This window comes from Streptopelia decaocto (assembly GCF_964273445.1).
Source record: "Streptopelia decaocto genome assembly, contig: HAP1_SCAFFOLD_120, whole genome shotgun sequence".
In the NCBI taxonomy this organism is placed as follows: Eukaryota; Metazoa; Chordata; class Aves; order Columbiformes; family Columbidae; genus Streptopelia; species Streptopelia decaocto.
The window spans coordinates 55,571-74,545 of NW_028115250.1; the positions used below are offsets into that span (position 1 = coordinate 55,571).

Genomic DNA, 18,975 nt, shown 5'->3' on the forward strand with positions numbered 1-18,975 from the left:
AACACATCTGCAGAGCTTGAACACCTGCTGGACAACCAAAAAGTGCTGCCACCAGAACTGGCCGAAGAGGATGAAACAAAGACCCTCCACACCCCCAGTAATGAAGAATTCGGAGTTAGGACCTTGGCTTGAAGCCACATTAATGTATTAAATTCAGAGATGAAGCGATGAACTGGTGCAGAGCACCAGGTTTTGGACAAGGGATGAAAAGAGTAGTAGCAAGGAAGAGTTGTTTGGGAAAAGAACCAGACTGGACTTATTTTTCATGAATCTGTACTTTCTGGAAGGAGATGTCTTGTTTGAAACCAAGAGATACTTACAGTGCATGGATAAAAATTAAAATGTTAATATTCATTACAAATGAATGGAAATTTTTTTCTTCTCAGGATGATTTCACACAGATGTGATTAGAGTGCAATTAGGCGAGATGGATTAAAACCTGAGCCTCAGAGTAATCACTCTAGAAAAATGATATCGGAAGAGTTTATGTGTTAGGAACAAGTTATTGGTCATGGTGAAGAACTCAGTCTTGCGAATTACCCACTTTTTTGACTTGTTTTCAATTGCTTTCAATAAGATGCAAAGACGTGGGATTGTTTTCAGAAGGTGAATGCTCATGCACATACATCATGGATGTGAATTTATCATATTTTACTAGACACAAAGAATTAAACTCAAATATTACCTTTTGGAGCATGTAGTCTTTCTTGAGATCTATAACATTTCAAGTTATTTTCCTACGTTACCTAAATTGAGGGTTAAAACCACGTCCCTCCAGCTCAGAGAGTCGCTCTACACCAGATTTACACATCGACAATATAGATAATGCCATATAATCCAGTTTGCTTCAATTCCCTTGGAGCCTGGTATTCAGCTGATGTTGAGATTTAGATCTACAAAGCTTGGGCTGGCTTGAAACTGCCCCTTCAAGCATCATTTTCTTAAATTATGAGATATAATTGATAGGGAAGAGCGTCCTCGATTTCTTCTTCGTTCATGGGAAGAACTCCAGGAGCTAATGGTAACCACCTACAAGCTCCCACCTTGCAGAAGGAAAGTTGCCCAAATCTTTCACAAAATGGAATAATTTGTGTTTTAAGAGACACACTTAGGCATTCAATGAATTAACACCCTTAGCAAAAGTCTAATAAAAAGGGATTTTGCTGCTGGAGCTACAGTGGGCTCTGGAAAAGAACCAGTATCATCACATTTTGCAGGACTGGGATTTTAGGACTAGAATCAAGATTCACTGTGACTTGATGATTCCCCATAAACAGGAGAGCAGATACATTACATTGTGTGGTCTCAGTTTGTGGAAGATCTCAAATAATTCTTTCAAATATTCCAACTATATAAACACCTGGGTAGACGGCAAGGACTTGCTTCTTTCTCTCGCTCCATAATATCCTATTAATGGGTTAACACCACCTCTTAGATTCCACCAGCAGCATGTAGGGAAACAAAAACGTCCTCTACCCACCCTAATTTCAGAGACCAAGGAGCTCTGCTTGGGTTTTGTGTTTATGCTGCTAAGAGGAGTAAAGCAAACAACTTTTATTGCAACACACCGGAACAAACAGACACCACTTGAATTTTTGCCTGTGGGAGACTGTAGGAGACATGAAAACAAGGATGGTACCAGGGGATTTGGACAAATTAATCATATTTAAATAGTCATTCAAACCTTTGGCTGAAAAAATGCAGCTTGTCTGAATTTGTCTTTGTTGGATTGCATGGAAAAACAGAATTAAAAATGTTGAGTGTCATCCATCTGCATTCATTATGCGATTGAAAAACAAGCCCGTTCCCTGCGAACTGACAGCCAGTACTGGTCACCCCGCTTTGCAGATGATATGAACTCAAGGAAATGTAGAGAACAGCAATTTTCAAAACTCAGGGATATAGAAAAACTCTCGGAAGATGTTGGAGGGGAGCGCGTGTTTCTCAGGAATGGTGCAGAGGTCTCGTGGCACCAAAAGGAGAAAGTACTAAACCCAGAAGCTCTGTAAGGAAAAGCCACATAACACAGCCCAGTGTCAGACAGCAGAAGTCCTTGCAGACACAACTTTACCCACAGAACCAGCCGGTCACTTCACCGTGTTGCCTGTGGATGGGATTCGAGAGAAGCGTTTCATCCAGACCAGCAGACCCGTGCTAAACATCTGTGAGAGTGGGTCCGGAGATGGAGCAGGATTGGCCTGACCATCGCCATCAAGAACTGAGAGAACTGAGGCCCTCACCGAAAGAACAGATGGACAATGACTTGGAGAGAGGCCCGAGGAGCAGCATTGTTTGAACTGTTTCTCTGATACGGGGGCCTCCTGCTCACAATGGCTGCTGTGTGGACTTTGCTGCTGCTTCAGCCAAACCAGCCCCCCCTCCAGAAAGCTGTTGTCATGAGGGTCTCTTTGACCCAGGGACAATCGCTGCTGTCCAGAAGACGTGTTCTCACCTGCAGCCTCAGTCACACGTGTCCCCCACCTGCTCCCTCAAACAATGGCCAATGACAAAGAGCATGCCCAGAGCTCGCCAAGGGTCCTGAGGTCACCCAGTGGACCAGAGAGAGACCCTGAATGCTGGACACGTAAGCGCTGGCAAAAGAAAGCGTGGATCCTTCGAGCCTGCGCAGTTAAGCCTGGGTTGCGAAATCAAGGCAGACTGGCCTGAAACAAAGGGAGCGAGGGGGGTGAAGAAGCACACAAGGTGACTCCAGAATGGACACCGGTGAAGATCTTCCCACCAGAGGATCCCGAACCACGGCAGAGAACCGGCTGGACTCCACGGGACCGGAGACTAGAGGGAGCTTCTGGAACTGGATGGTGAGAAACGCAACCTCATTGCTCATCTTTACTTTTCCCTGTTTCTTTTCCCTTTTCTCTTTCTCACTCTGTCTCTCTATCATGTGCCGCTTTACAGGCAAATTAATAAAGTAACACTGCTTGATTGAGTTATAACCCCTTGGCATTTTGGTCACCTTAATTTTGCGCTCTGAGGTCAAGGTAAAAGAACCATCATGAGTCCATTGCCGAAGGGACTGTGACAACATCTAAACCAATTTAATTTTTCAGAAATTAAAACGAGGGCTGCTCTCGCAACAAATTGTGCGTAATTGCTCATCTTCTTCATTATTGCCACGACCAGGGACCTGATAGCAGGTGGGACACTTTGAGGTTGGTCCATCTGATATTTCCTGGGACATCAAACCAGATAAATAAAGATCTGCTACCACGATGGAGCTCGGATGGTTCCAGTTGCTCGGCTGATGGCCAACCAGTAACCACTGGGGCTTCCAAACAGATTCATGGTTCTTCTACTCATTTGTTCATTGCATTATGAATGTTAAGCTCTTGGGCAGCTGTGGAACACCATGCTCTGGTTGCTTCCCAGCCACCTCCTCTTGTCACCACGAACATGACACCATCGAGTTGCTCTCCTGGAAAGGACACGAGAAGAATTTGTCTTGGCCTTTCATCTGAAGGGGGTCCAGAAACTCCTTTATTTATTCCGTGCCGAGAAGGAGTGGCCTAGAAAGAAGGAAGCCACAAACAGCAAGGCTACTGACAACTTAAGCTGCATGTTTAATTCAGTATTTGAGGGGAAATTATGTGTTTTATTGTATAAATCAAGCTCATTGGGGGCGTTTTGCTGTGCTGGATGGTTTTGATAGCAAACTTAGCTTTACTGGTATTGTAATTGTTGCCTGCTCGATGAGCAAATGCATGGTATAGACAGCAAATAGATATTTGGAGAAGAGGAGCAACAAAATTGCATTTATTTTATGATTAAGAACAAATCAAGAAAACTCACATTAAGCAGACGGCCCAGCAGGTGAGCTTGGCAAGTGTCTCACAGCACATGGAGACCACATGAAGAAGGCGACAGAGCAATCGGTGAGACGCTTGTAAATGGAAAAATAAAGCTGAGGGGACTCATGGATAATATTCAGAATTACAAAAAATAAATTCAGTGGCGGTAAGAAATGTATTTTCTGATGTAAGAACATGTAGGAAGATGGAGAAGGTGGTGGAAGGGGATCTGGAATACATTGGAGGAGAAGGGAGACAGTTGGGTGGAGATCGAGATCTTCTCATGCCAGATACAATATTGTGTGTTGGGGGTGATGGTGAGGGCAGGGGGAGAAGCTTCGGGAACCAGGATGGGGGAAAGTGAGATGCTGGACAGCACATTTTTGTGTGAAACAACCAGAATATGAGCTCCAAGGAGTAATAGTTCATCATATCAACAACGAATGCTAAATTCCCAGGACTCAATGATCCTGAGGGTCTCTTACAACTGAAGAGAAGCTGCCAAATTAATTCATACTGTGATTAAGTTACAAAAGACGTACCCACCATTAACCAACATGATAAACGCTTTCTGACCACCTGCAAAACAAGGGGTATTTTTCAAGTTTTAGATCCTTCTGCATGACAGGAGAGAGACAGAAGATTAAGTGATATGTTGTTCAGAAGCAGAGTGCTTAGTTGATATTTAACTAATAATTAATAGATGTAAGTAAGAAACTAAACAGTTATAACTAACATCATGAATTATTTCTTAGTATAGATGTATTGTGTGTCAAAATTTTCAAAAATTGTAATGCATATGTAATAATTATGTGAATATAAGCAACACAAGAGCACCCAGTCTTTGCAGTACTTGGGGAGGATAATCCCAGTGTTCCCCAGTGCTGACAAAATAAAGTCGCTTAACAGTTTAATCGACCCCGCTGTTAAGCTTATTTCTTCGTTTCACACGCAAAGTGATCCCAGGATTTTACACACCCCGCACAAAATGGTGGCGCGGCTCCTTTAAGACGCCCCCCCACACCCCCAGCAGCACGGAGAGGGCGTGGCTTGGAGAGACGGAAGGCGCTCAGCGGCCCGAAGCGCGTCCCGGGTTGAGTGACAGCGCTGCGGCCCAATCAGGCGCGGAGGTTGAGGAAGGGGGGCGGGCCTCCCGGCGGGAGCGCTGCGGCTCCAAGGGAAGCGGGGGGGCGACCGGCGGCGACGTGATTAAGAAGTTTGACCAGAAGGACGAGGAATCCGGTCCGGGGCTGGCGGCGGCGGGGAGGGAGCGGGGGGCGGGCTCAGGGCGGCCGTGGTGGCAGCGCCCTGAGGGGAGCGAGCGTTCGGCCGCCCGGCGCGGCCCGTACCGGCCGCTGAGGGGAGTGGCGGGAAAAGCCGCTGAGAGAGGAGCTCCCGCCTCTCCCCGTGTCCGGGCTCCCCAGAGCCTCCTCTGGCCCTTCAGGATGGTCCGCGGGCTGCGGGGCCCGGGGGTGGGAAGCAGTTCCTCGCCTCCTGGGGGCCGCGGCGGGCGGGCTCTTCCCGCCCTTTCCGTGAGGACATAAAGCTACTGGAGAGTGTCCAGAAGAGGCTGCGGAGCTGGTGGAGGGTTTGGAAAGGAAGAGATACGAGGAACGGCTGAAGTCACTGGGCTTGTTCAGCCTGGAGAAGAGAAGACTGAGGGGAGACCTCACGGCGGCTGCAGCTTCCTCACAAGGGGAGGAGGAGGGACAGACACTGAACTCTTTTGTGACCAACGACGGAACCCGAGGGAAGGACAGGAAGATGTGCCAGGGGAGGGGCAGCTTGGACATAGGAAAAGGTTCTTCACCCAGAGGTGCTGGGCAGTGGAGCAACTCCCCAGGGAGCTGGGGCTCTGGAGCTGGAGAAGAGGAGACTGAGGGGTGACCTCAATTCATGGTGATCAGTATGGAAAGAGGCAGTGTCAGGAGGATGGAGCCAGGCTCTGCTGGTGACAACCAGTGACAGGACAAGGGGCAATGAGTCCAAACTGGAACACAGGAGGTTCCATTTAAATATGAGAAGAAACTTCTTCCTGGTGAGGGTGTCAGAGCCTGGCCCAGGCTGCCCAGGGAGGTTGTGGAGTCTCCTTCTCTGCAGACATTCCAACCCGCCTGGACACCTTCCTGTGTAACCTCAGCTGGGTGTTCCTGCTCCGGGGGGATTGCACTGGGTGAGCTTTCCAGGTCCCTTCCAACCCCTGACACTCTGTGATTCTGTGAGGTGAAGGGCAGACAGTGCCAGCCCTTGGGGTACCCTGTGTTTTGAAGGCACCACGGGAAACAGATTCTTCGTGGAGCTCTGGTGAGAACCATCCCCCGAGGAACATATTTTGGTGCTGGGGCAGGGAGGAGTGTGGACAGGCAGCCCGGCCCCTGGGTCCTCTGCCCTGCTTGGGGAGGGGAGGTTGTTCCCTGTACGATGGGCTCAGCACTCCTGGGCTCACAGGAGATGTCACCACCTCCAGAAGCCATCTGCTGTTCCCAAGGCCACCAGTGCAGCAAGTCAACATTTATTTGATGCAACCAGTCTGCTACAGCCAGTAATCCTGTGTAAAATCGATGAAAATTACCACTGTGCTTTATTACAATGTGCCATATAACAACCAGGCATTGACAAATTCCTCTGTTTGCCCTGTGAAATCACATTTGTGGCACTTAGATTGTGACGTTGTTGCATTGCAGAGTAAAATAAGAGAACTGGAAAAGGAGGTTGAGATTTTACAGGATGCAAAGGCGATCGCGCAAGAAGTAACTACTGTTCAAGCAGATGGTGCTATGAGCTGCAGGATAATGCAGACCGGCTGCTGGCATCTATTGCTAAGGAACAAAAGGAAAAATGTGCCAAAAGTGAGTTTTTGTGTTCTCAGGTTTGTACTCTTACCACAAACCACTCTTGGAATCCCGAGGAATGGGATGGAAATATTTGGAGTGGATCCTCAGACTCCAATATTGAGTCTGAACTTGATCCTGACTTAAATGGCAGGGAGGTGGCGGGAGCACAACCCCCCATACAAATGATGCTGCAGCAGGAACAAGCAGATGAGGGGGCGGATCGCACATACTCACTCTCCGAAGGAGTTAACGGCATTTTCAGAGATCTCTCAGCAGACAAGTGGGGAAGGAATTCCGGCACAGATTTTGCCAGCTTAGGATAGTGGAGCTGTGTCTATCCATTTATTGGCAGATGAACAAGATTTCTTAAGCCCTATAGCCTATGGTGATCAGATACAACAACAATATGCTCAGCTGCAAACTGTCAGAGGTCCGGACAGGCAAGATATTATTGCACCTACGCTATATCAATGTTTGTGTGCAGCAGTTTTAACAGCATACGCTGAACCTGCTGAATCTGTGTTGTCCCGTGGAAATTGGTGCACAATGGAGGAAAGTATTGATTTAGATTGGGGTGGTGTATGTATTGATTATGGATCCGATTCGGACAGGGTAGCAGTGCCAAGTGCTACAGGTAATGCCGGCACTCTGGCAAATGCCTTGAGGGGAACTGGGGCTGTAATTTCAGGACCCTCTGTTTGGGTGGTGGAGAATGGAAATCCGGCAACACTGAGCAGAGTTACAGCACAGGCGAGTGTTGGAGCGATAAAGGACTCAGCAAAACAAGTCGATTCAATGTGAATCACGCCAAAGCCATTTATTACAGAAACAAGCCTCCTTATATATGCAACTATATTCTAATCATGCGTCCACGCTCCAAGCATGGATTCGCTAAATGAGTATCGTGGGCTGTCCGTGCTCTGGCGTCTCACTGATGATGCGTCCGATGATTCACGCCACGCCAGGACCCCGCTGATTGAGGACGCCCCTCTTTCTCACAGCAGGTTCTGTTCTCAGCTTCCCAAAGCGGCCTTGAGATTCCTTTGAGCCAGACTAATTCAGCAACAGATCTTTATCCATCAAAACCCCACCACAGGCGATGAGAACACTAGTGTGGGATGACTTAGTACAAGCTGGTATCCCACCATCAGAAATAAGCGGGATCATACCATCACAAAGTTTTTGCCGCTTGTAAAAGTTTATGCTTATGCAAAAAAGCCAACCAGCCCCAGCCCCCCTGCCCACACTGCACCCCCCCTCCACCCCCCCTGCCACCCCAGTGCGAGACCAGTTTGCCTTTACCTGGCAACAAAGCCATAGACTTGCCGAGTATTGTCTCAGAGATACAAACACGGTCCCTCCGTTTGCCACCAGATGATAGTAGCTGATACAGCACTATGGTCGGGTACTGTTACTGATTGCCATGATATTGATGATCTGTTGATTGTGGCAGCGTCACAACAAGAAACTGAAGCAGCCGCTGAATTTTTGAAGGTGCTTTTGCAGGACAAGGGCTGGGCAATTACTCTGAAGAAAATGCAGGGCCCTTGTGCTACCGTACTATTTTTAGAAATAGTTTGGCATAGGCAGTTTAGAGAAACACCAGCTAAAGTACAGCACACAGTGCAGCAGCTTTCTTACCAGCTCCAATAAAACAATTACCTGCCTTTTTAGGATTTTTAGGGCATTGGAGAATTTTCATCCCTACATCTCCTGCGGAGGAGGAGTCCCCTTGTGAAGGGTTAATAGCAGAGCACAATAAAGTTGATTCATTTGAGTCCCAAACCAGTAAGAAAGCAGATAATGTGACCTCTGGTGAGCTGCACGCTCAGGCTCTAAATGTGCATATAGCTTGTGGACGTGGATCAGCTTATGCTGCACACGCATGGGACACTGGTCACAATCAAACCCCTTCGCTGTTGTATACTTGTAGAACATGCTCACATCATTGTGCTGCTTGTACACAGCTGCATTTAAGAGCATGGGGAAAGGTAAAACGGGGTCAGTGGGCCTTGAATACCTGTCAGGTTGATTATATTGGCCACGTACCCCCATCTAGGGCCTGGCAATATGTATACACTTCTGTGGATACAGTGTCAGCACCAACTACAGGGGAAATGAAATTATTCCCACCAATGCATTGTGAAGTGGGACTGCAGCCTATTGATCTAGATGTAAAAATTCATACGACTCCAGAGAATGCTGTGTGGTTTTGTACCCTGACCTCCTCCTATGTTACATCCTTTGCTAACATCAGATTCTCGAGCTCCTGTATGTCAGGTATCTTCAGTGAACACCTGTGTTTTATCTAGAGGAGACAGCTCTGGAACAATGTTATTGGTGTCACAGACTCACCATCCGATTGAAGTCCAATCTGAAAAAGTGCAGGCCACAACTTTCCAGTCTGTGTGGGCAATGAGCCCACAGCAGGTTGTTAAACCCAGAGTGACACCAGCTGACGGAGCTGGAGCAGCAGCGTGTGTATTACTGGAAGGTGACATCATCTCACATCTTTGGAACTAATGCGGCAAGTGAAACCATCTACTGATAATGCCTGGCTGAATAGCTCGTGTAACTCCTTGGCAAGATGAATGGGACACCTGATTATTGCAGAAATATGTTTTTTCCTTTTTCTGTATGTGTTTATTGTGTGCCCCTGTAAATTGCTCTGTGCTACACCTCACAAGCACAAATGAACAACGCTGGCTTCGTTGGCCCCAGCAGAAGCAAGAACCTGAGCGAGGGGGTGGAATATATGGGGAGATAGCGAAAGATTTGGCAAGGTGATTAGTTAAATGTAAATACACTCCAGTGACTTGCACCTGCCTGTAGAAAGGGATCACACAGACACTTTTAAATTAGCCAGTGTCACACGCTGCGTGTAAAACATCTCCACCTACAGACACACTCACCCATCCTGTGCGGCACTCAGAACCTCCTCATCCACCACAGCTCAGGTGGGAACAAAACGAATCCTCCTGCTCTCCCCACACCGAGAGCAGCCAGTTTTCCCTGCAAGCACAACAGCAGCTCGTGCGCTGCATCTCCCAAACACGCTCGGTACCGCAGAAGCTTCGGCAGCGCTGACCAGGACAGTCTGTACTGTGCAAGTGATGAGCTCGGTCTCAGCACAAGGGCCGGGACGGCTGCAGCACACAGGGAGAGCGTTGTAGCTGTTTCTCCTGGAAGGCAGGGCTGCAGGAAAGGAAATAAATTAGTTTTTCAGGAACAAGAAGAACACATTCAAATCACCAGGGAAAATCTGGAACAAAACACTAAAAGCCCAGGTTTTGCAGGGAGCTGGAAAAAACACCTAAAACCTGTCCCCGGACCCTTCCCTTTTCCGTCTCGCAGACAATTTCCTCACTCATCGACAAGGGCACGTGAACACTCCAGGGGTCTGTCTGTCTACTGCGGGTAAACACAAACACCACCTTTTCAGCTGGTCCATATATCCCCAGATAGAAGCAAATGAACTCAAACGCTGTCGCCTGCCAAGAGCTTTGTCACCTCAAACATTATCTGCAGGGCCCGCTGGACAACTGCAGAGCGGGCGACTCACCCATCCTGGGCCACAACCTCGGCTGCCTGGAACCTTCACGGCTCTCTCAGAAATCTGGGCAGGAGTCAAAACCATTCTGGTTCGAGAGCAAGACCAGCTCGAGCTCAAGTTTCCTTTTGCATTCTCACACCTGGAAGCTCAATCATAAAGGCTCCACAGGTCCACACCAACGGAGCTCTCCCAACAGGCACTTCCAGTCATTCATGCCCAAGCCAACACGTCACTGGAACCTGGCTACGCATTTTCAAACAATGTCCTTCTGGAGTCCAACCGATGCTGGGGTCGATTTTCTCCTTCAGAAACCCACAAAAATCCAAGCAATACAAGACGTGCTCCTCTCTGCTCCAACAGCTCTCAACCTCCTGCACTTCAGCTTTCATGGCATTGCAGAAATAACAGAACAAACCCCAACGCAAAAGATTCAAGCAGAGCGCGCTTCTTAAAAAGCAAATGCCAACATGAGTGCTCATTGCAATCAAAGGAAGCTGGGACACCACCCTTCAAACGCTCTGGCTGTGCAGCCTGGACGAGACGGTGTCTGCGGTTCAGCAACATCCACGCTCGTCACGACCGGCTGGTGCCGTCACCCCCAAATCTCAGCAGCAGCTTTTGTTAACTCCGGTTAACAGCTTTGGGTACCCAGAGCTGCCTTCAGCTCATGTGAAAGCGTCTCCTTGTAACGCCCAGTGTGAGCCCAAGAACGACGCCTCCCTAACGCACACACTGAGGAACCTCAAACAGTGCCCCCTTCTCCATGGGCTGCGTCACAGCCTGTGACAGAAAGGGGATTCCACAGCCTGGAAAAGCTCCACAAGGAACTGGAGATTCCTGGGTCTCAGAGTAATTCTAGAGCTCAAGTGGTGACAGACATCAGCTCCAGCTCAGATAATACATGCCAACACCCATCACTGACCCAAGAAGGCAGCTCCTCCCGTCCTGCCCAATGGCTTCAAACCCAACACACTTTGTCCCTCCAACAGGACGCAGCTTATTTCTCTGTCTTCCTTGAGATGAACTAGAGATAACTGAAAAAGTCTCTGTCCCGGCTCTGAAAAAAACCCCAGCCCGAAGATCCCAACTCTCCTTAAAGACACAGCATGACGCTAATGGAATAGTTTCATTGACCAGTCTGGGTGTCAGTCAAGCTCTGCCCCATCCATCCCCTCTTCCCAGCTCCTCACACCCGCGGGCAGAGCTCAGACCTTGGCTCTCAGACACCAACAACTAAAAACTTTAACTCTGTCCCTGGTGTTCCTCTTGTTCTCAAACTGAATCCGAACAATGACTGTGCCAGCTATGAAAAAGAAAGGCTTCTAACTACATGGAGAAAATTGACTCACTTTCCAGGCGTCTCACCTACACAAACCAGATTCTAAAGGCTGATGCGCTTCCCCGGGCACAAACCAGCCATGTAGCCAAAGCATGAAAACTCTGCCCCATTGCTGCCATGGTTGTTACCTGAAAACGATTCACCTGTGCTGCTGGTGCTCAAGGGGGACAGAACACAGAACAGCATCCACCACCTCTGACTATTTCTTGGAGCTTAATCCAGCAACAACCACAATTCTCAGCTGCCCAGTGCTTTACATGGAAATGCAAATGCAACAGGCAGTGCTAGAATCTGGATCACAGACATTTTGGGGTTCTTTGAGCTTGCTTTCACAAGCAGAGCAGAATTGGCTCCAACTAAAGTGGTATCTCCCCTCTTTGGCTAAATATCTAGTTTGAGTTAGCCAGGGGCACAGGAATTCCTTTGACTCGCTTTCTGCAGAGCAGAGAGACTCAAATTAAATGACGTATGAAAACAGCCTTGAAAAACTTCCAAGACCAGTGTGTGCCTGGAGCCCCCCGTGCTCTGCCTTGGCCTACACCACGTCGGTCTCTGGATGAGGAGGAAAAGCCTTGTGACCTTTTGCATACAGCCCAAACAAAATAACAACTACCTGAGACACTTGGACCAAGACTCAACATCAAAAATGAATGCTTCTTGCAGGGTAAAAGTGCACAGCAATTAAAGACTTGCTAAACAGACCCGTCATTCTCAGAAATAAACAACCCCCAAGGCTCAGCCAGCCAGGGTTACTGCTCTAAATCCAAGCGCAGCTGCACCGACCTGAGTCAACACGGACACAGTCACCTCCCTTGTCCCACACGAAGCTGCACAGGCCACGTGCTGCTCCAACAGGAACGTGCTGGGGACACCCGGGTTTCCCATGGCGGCCTCTGCGCTGCCACCTGCACAAGCACCAACAGGCCGGCAGCTGTGGGCTCAGCTCCGGGGGTTCCCAGGACCGGGGCTCACTCGGGACTCTCGGCAGCACCAACTGGCTGAAAACTCTCTGGAAATGGAAATTTCACTCAGCGGAAGGCCGTGCTCACTGCTAGAAAACTCTCGGTAGCAATAAGCTACGCTGCTTGCTAAAGTCTTCCCACAACAGTAAAGCTCCAAGTCGAACCACAGCCCTGGGCCAGGTCGCATTCTCCCAAACAGCCTCAGCACCAAGAGCCCGGCTGTGCCCAGAGCCTCGTCTGACACAGGGATCGCACAGACACTTTTACAGGCAGCGTGTGACACTGGCTAATTTAAAACATCTCCATCTACAGACACACTCACCTGTCCTGCGCGGCACTCAAAACCTCCTCACCCACCACAGCTCAGGCGGGAACAAAACAAATCCTCCTGCTTTCCCCACACCGAGAGCAGCCAGTTTTCCCTGCAAGCACAACAGCAGCTCGTGCGCTGCATCTCCCAAACACGCTCGGTACCGCAGAAGCTTCGGCAGCGCTAACCAGGACAGTCTGTACTATGCAAGTGATGAGCTCGGTCTCAGCACAAGGGCCGGGACGGCTGCAGCACACAGGGAGAGCGTTGTAGCTGTTTCTCCTGGAAGGCAGGGCTGCAGGAAAGGAAATAAATTAGTTTTTCAGGAACAAGAAGAACACATTCCAATCACCAGGGAAAACCTGGAACAAAACGCTGTAAGGGGATATAGCGAAAGATTTGGCGAAGTAATTAGTTAAATGTAAATACGCTCAAGTGACTTGCACATGTCTGTAGAAAAAGCACATACATCACACTAACTGTTCTACTGACCCTGTGTGCTTGATGAGCAGAACCTCTGTGTCAGATAACACAGGACTGTGAGAAACTCTGGGCACCTTATCACTGTGTCTGAGATTCCTGCTTTGTTGTGAGACAGAGCGGGAGGCTGCGCCTGCCTGAAGCCGTGAAATACAGGCGAGCTCAGCAGGCCCAGTGACCTTCCAGCAGGGCTGGACTGACCAGCGCCTGCGTCCCCGCTGCTGTCACCTCTGCCTGGGAGCTCAGGTGCGGCTTCGGAGATCCCCCAGAAGAGAGGGAACTACAATAAAACTTGCTCTTTGCAATTACATTCATGGCCTCTGGCTCTTCTTGTGACGTGCCTGCGTATCCGTACAAAATGTCCTTTTGGGGTCCAACTGATCCAAGTCTTCTCTCCTTCAGAAACCCACAAAAATCCAAGCAATACAAGATGTGCTGATCTCTGCTCCAACAGCTCTCAACCTCCTGCACTTCAGCTTTCATGGCATTGCAGAAATAACAGAACAAACCCCAACACAAAAGATTCAAGCAGAGCGCGCTTCTTAAAAAGCAAATGCCAACATGAGTGCTCATTGCAATCAAAGGAAGCTGGGACACCGCCCTTTAAACGCTCTGGCTGTGCAGCCTGGACGAGACGGTGTCTGCGGTTCAGCAACATCCACGCTCGTCACGACCGGCTGGTGCCGTCACCCCCAAATCTCAGCAGCAGCTTTTGTTAACACCGGTTAACAGCTTTGGGTACCCAGAGCTGCCTTCAGCTCATGTGAAAGCGTCTCCTCGTAACGCCCAGTGTGAGCCCAAGAACGACGCCTCCCTAACGCACACACTGAGGAACCTCAAACAGTGCCCCCTTCTCCATGGGCTGCGTCACAGCCTGTGACAGAAAGGGGATTCCACAGCCTGGAAAAGCTGCACAAGGAACTGGAGATTCCTGGGTCTCAGAGTAATTCTAGAGCTCAAGTGGTGACAGACATCAGCTCCAGCTCAGATAATACATGCCAACACCCATCACTGACCCAAGAAGGCAGCTCCTCCCGTCCTGCCCAACGGCTTCAAACCCAACACACTTTGTCCCTCCAACAGGACGCAGCTTATTTCTCTGTCTTCCTTGAGATGAACTAGAGATAACTGAAAAAGTCTCTGTCCCGGCTCTGAAAAAAACCCCAGCCCGAAGATCCCAACTCTCCTTAAAGACACAGCATGACGCTAATGGAATAGTTTCATTGACCAGTCTGGGTGTCAGTCAAGCTCTGCCCCATCCATCCCCTCTTCCCAGCTCCTCACACCCGCGGGCAGAGCTCAGACCTTGGCTCTCAGACACCAACAACTAAAAACTTTAACTCTGTCCCTGGTGTTCCTCTTGTTCTCAAACTGAATCCGAACAATGACTGTGCCAGCTATGAAAAAGAAAGGCTTCTAACTACATGGAGAAAATCGACTCACTTTCCAGGCGTCTCACCTACACAAACCAGATTCTAAAGGCTGATGCGCTTCCCCAGGCACAAACCAGCCACGTAGCCAAAGCATGAAAACTCTGCCCCATTGCTGCCATGGTTGTTACCTGAAAACGATTCACCTGTGCTGCTGGTGCTCAAGGGGGACAGAACACAGAACAGCATCCACCACCTCTGACTATTTCTTGGAGCTTAATCCGGCAACAACCACAATTCTCAGCTGCCCAGTGCTTTACATGGAAATGCAAATGCAACAGGCAGTGCTAGAATCTGGATCACAGACATTTTGGGGTTCTTTGAGCTTGCTTTCACAAGCAGAGCAGAATTGGCTCCAACTAAAGTGGTATCTCCCCTCTTTGGCTAAATATCTAGTTTGAGTTAGCCAGGGGCACAGGAATTCCTTTGACTCGCTTTCTGCAGAGCAGAGAGGCTCAAATGAAATGACGTATGAAAACAGCCTTGAAAAGCTTCCAAGACCAGTGTGTGCCTGGAGCCCCCCATGCTCTGCCTTGGCCTACACCACGTCGGTCTCTGGATGAGGAGGAAAAGCCTTCTGACCTTTTGCATACGGCCCAAACAAAATAACAACTACCTGAGACACTTGGACCAAGACTCAACATCAAAAATGAATGCTTCTTGCAGGGTAAAAGTGCACAGCAATTAAAGACTTGCTAAACAGACCCGTCATTCTCAGAAATAAACAACCCCCAGGGCTCAACAAGCCAGCCAGGGTTACCGCTCTAAATCCAAGCGCAGCTGCACCGACCTGAGTCAACACGGACACAGTCACCTCCCTTGTCCCACACGAAGCTGCACAGGCCACGTGCTGCTCCAACAGGAACGTGCTGGGGACACCCGGGTTTCCCGTGGCAGCCTCTGCCCTGCCACCTGCACAAGCACCAACAGGCCGGCAGCTGTGGGCTCAGCTCCGGGGGTTCCCAGGACCGGGGCTCACTCGGGACTCTCGGCAGCACCAACTGGCTGAAAACTCTCTGGAAATGGAAATTTCACTCAGCGGAAGGCCGTGCTCACTGCTAGAAAACTCTCGGTAGCAATAAGCTACGCTGCTTGCTAAAGTCTTCCCACAACAGTAAAGCTCCAAGTCGAACCACAGCCCTGGGCCAGGTCGCATTCTCCCAAACAGCCTCAGCACCAAGAGCCCGGCTGTGCCCAGAGCCTCGTCTGACACAGGGATCGCACAGACACTTTTACAGGCAGCGTGTGACACTGGCTAATTTAAAACATCTCCATCTACAGACACACTCACCTGTCCTGCGCAGCACTCAGAACCTCCTCATCCACCACAGCTCAGGCGGGAACAAAACAAATCCTCCTGCTTTCCCCACACTGAGAGCAGCCAGTTTTCCCTGCAAGCACAACAGCAGCTCGTGCGCTGCATCTCCCAAACACGCTCGGTACCGCAGAAGCTTCGGCAGCGCTAACCAGGACAGTCTGTACTGTGCAAGTAATGAGTTCGGTCTCAGCACAAGGGCCGGGACGGCTGCAGCACACAGGGAGAGCGTTGTAGCTGTTTCTCCTGGAAGGCAGGGCTGCAGGAAAGGAAATAAATTAGTTTTTCAGGAACAAGAAGAACACATTCCAATCACCAGGGAAAACCTGGAACAAAACGCTGTAAGGGGATATAGTGAAAGATTTGGCGAAGTAATTAGTTAAATGTAAATACGCTCAAGTGACTTGCACATGTCTGTAGAAAAAGCACATACATCACACTAACTGTTCTACTGACCCTGTGTGCTTGATGAGCAGAACCTCTGTGTCAGATAACACAGGACTGTGAGAAACTCTGGGCACCTTATCACTGTGTCTGAGATTCCTGCTTTGTTGTGAGACAGAGCGGGAGGCTGCGCCTGCCTGAAGCCGTGAAATACAGGCGAGCTCAGCAGGCCCAGTGACCTTCCAGCAGGGCTGGACTGACCAGCGCCTGCGTCCCCGCTGCTGTCACCTCTGCCTGGGAGCTCAGGTGCGGCTTCGGAGATCCCCCAGAAGAGAGGGAACTACAATAAAACTTGCTCTTTGCAATTACATTCATGGCCTCTGGCTCTTCTTGTGACGTGCCTGCGTATCCGTACAAAATGTCCTTTTGGGGTCCAACTGATCCAAGTCTTCTCTCCTTCAGAAACCCACAAAAATCCAAGCAATACAAGATGTGCTGATCTCTGCTCCAACAGCTCTCAACCTCCTGCACTTCAGCTTTCATGGCATTGCAGAAATAACAGAACAAACCCCAACGCAAAAGATTCAAGCAGAGCGCGCTTCTTAAAAAGCAAATGCCAACATGAGTGCTCATTGCAATCAAAGGAAGCTGGGACACCACCCTTCAAACGCTCTGGCTGTGCAGCCTGGACGAGACGGTGTCTGCGGTTCAGCAACATCCACGCTCGTCACGACCGGCTGGTGCCGTCACCCCCAAATCTCAGCAGCAGCGTTTGTTAACACCGGTTAACAGCTTTGGGTACACAGACCTGCCTTCAGCTCATGTGAAAGCGTCTCCTCGTAACGCCCAGTGTGAGCCCAAGAACGACGCCTCCCTAACGCACACACTGAGGAACCTCAAACAGTGCCCCCTTCTCCATGGGCTGCGTCACAGCCTGTGACAGAAAGGGCATTCCACAGCCTGGAAAAGCTCCACAAGGAACTGGAGATTCCTGGGTCTCAGAGTAATTCTAGAGCTCAAGTGGTGACAGACATCAGCTCCAGCTCAGATAATACATGCCAACACCCATCACTGACCCAAGAAGGCAGCTCCTCCCGCCCCGCCCAACGGCTTCAAACCCAACACACTTTGTCCCTCCAACAGGACGCAGCTTATTGATTTCTAACACCATTCATCTCTGTCTTCCTCGAGATGAACTAGACATGCATTTCACAAGCAACCAAGTCCCCGCCTGGAAGCAGCGGAGCCTTTGCCTTCTCTTTTCCACCCCACTTTGCAGGAGAAGGAAAACAAACGGCAGCAGAGACGCTGAGAAATTCAACCACCAAATGGAGAGGGAAGCTTTGAGAGCGGGAAAACTTACTCGTACAATGGAGAGAGCTACGATGAAAGAATAACACTGAAAATGAATCCTTCTTGTCAGGGTAAAAGTGCACAGCAATTAAAGACCTGCTGAACAGACCCCTGTCATTCTCAGAAATAAACAACCCCCAAGGCTCAGCCAGCCAGGGTTACTGCTCTAAATCCAAGCGCAGCTGCACTGACCTGAGTCGACACGGACACAGTCACCTCCCTTGTCCCACACGAAGCTGCACAGGCCACGTGCTGCTCCAACAGGAACGTGCTGGGGACACCCGGGTTTCCCATGGCGGCCTCTGCGCTGCCCCCTGCACAAGCACCAACAGGCCGGCAGCTGTGGGCTCAGCTCCGGCGGGTCCCGGGACCGGGGGCTCCAAGGGCCTGTTCGCACACGGACCTTTGTGCGCGCGCCCCGGCCGCGGGCGCTTCTCCCGCGCCATCCCGACCCGCCGCTCGGCCCCGGACCCGCCGCTCGCCCCCCCTGACCCGCTTAGGAGCCTCCGCTCGGCCCAGCGCTGCAGCCGGAAATTGCGTCACCGGGACGGGCTAGGCGAGCCGCGCTGCCGGCAGGACCCCGCCAGAGCTGTCCCATTATTCGCCTGACCCGCCAAGTTTTTATACGAAATCTGAATGAGTTGAACCATTATTAAAATAAAAAAGTCTCTGGGTAGCCGTGCCGTCATGGTGGCTCAGTGCAGTGGAAAATCCACTGAACTGAAGATCAGCCTCGGCTCTCAAATAAACTCCTCCCTCCCCGCTCCGCAGCCGCTGAACCCGCAGCACAAAGTGCGATCGGCACGTCCCGCGGTCACACGGTGTCCGCGCTCGCTCGTCACCTCACTCGCTGGCTGCAGCAGCACTAAGGGCCTGTGGATTCCATACCTGGAGTGTTCTGTCCTGTCACAGAGGAAAAGTCTTGGCTGCTGAGAACAGGTTCCATTTTAAAGTCGCTGAAGAGAAGTTTCCGCTTCCTGGAATCTCAAAACAGCAGCAGCTCTAACGAACGTGACAGACCATGGGCCACGTGCATTTCTCAGTATCTGTCCTGATCGGTTTTATCTGGTCATTATTAATGCCAGAAAGAGGTGGAAAGATAAAGACAACGGGTTGTGCTGGACAGAATTACATCATTTTTGCCAAATAAAGAACTGAAATAAATTTTTCTATGGATAAACAACGTTTAATCCAATTCCTTAATTGTAT

The 18,975-nt window shown here is 49.9% G+C and overlaps 1 long non-coding RNA gene across 5 annotated transcripts; it reads right to left on the reverse strand.

The window, feature by feature from the left end:
* Positions 1-6,466: 6,466 nt before the first annotated feature.
* Positions 6,467-18,299, reverse strand: LOC309452858. 5 transcript variants are annotated; one of them, XR_014186654.1, is made up of 5 exons: positions 17,959-18,299; positions 16,006-16,288; positions 12,817-13,099; positions 6,875-7,020; positions 6,467-6,505 (listed from the first exon to the last, which is right to left on the reverse strand). It is a non-coding gene; the product is annotated as an uncharacterized lncRNA (long non-coding RNA). The 5 variants fall into 5 exon arrangements; XR_014186655.1 differs by lacking the exon at positions 6,467-6,505 and having other exon boundaries at positions 6,584-7,020; positions 12,817-12,916; positions 12,993-13,099; XR_014186657.1 differs by lacking the exon at positions 6,467-6,505 and adding an exon at positions 9,553-9,835 and having other exon boundaries at positions 6,584-7,020.
* Between the last annotated feature and the right edge of the window lie 676 nt (positions 18,300-18,975).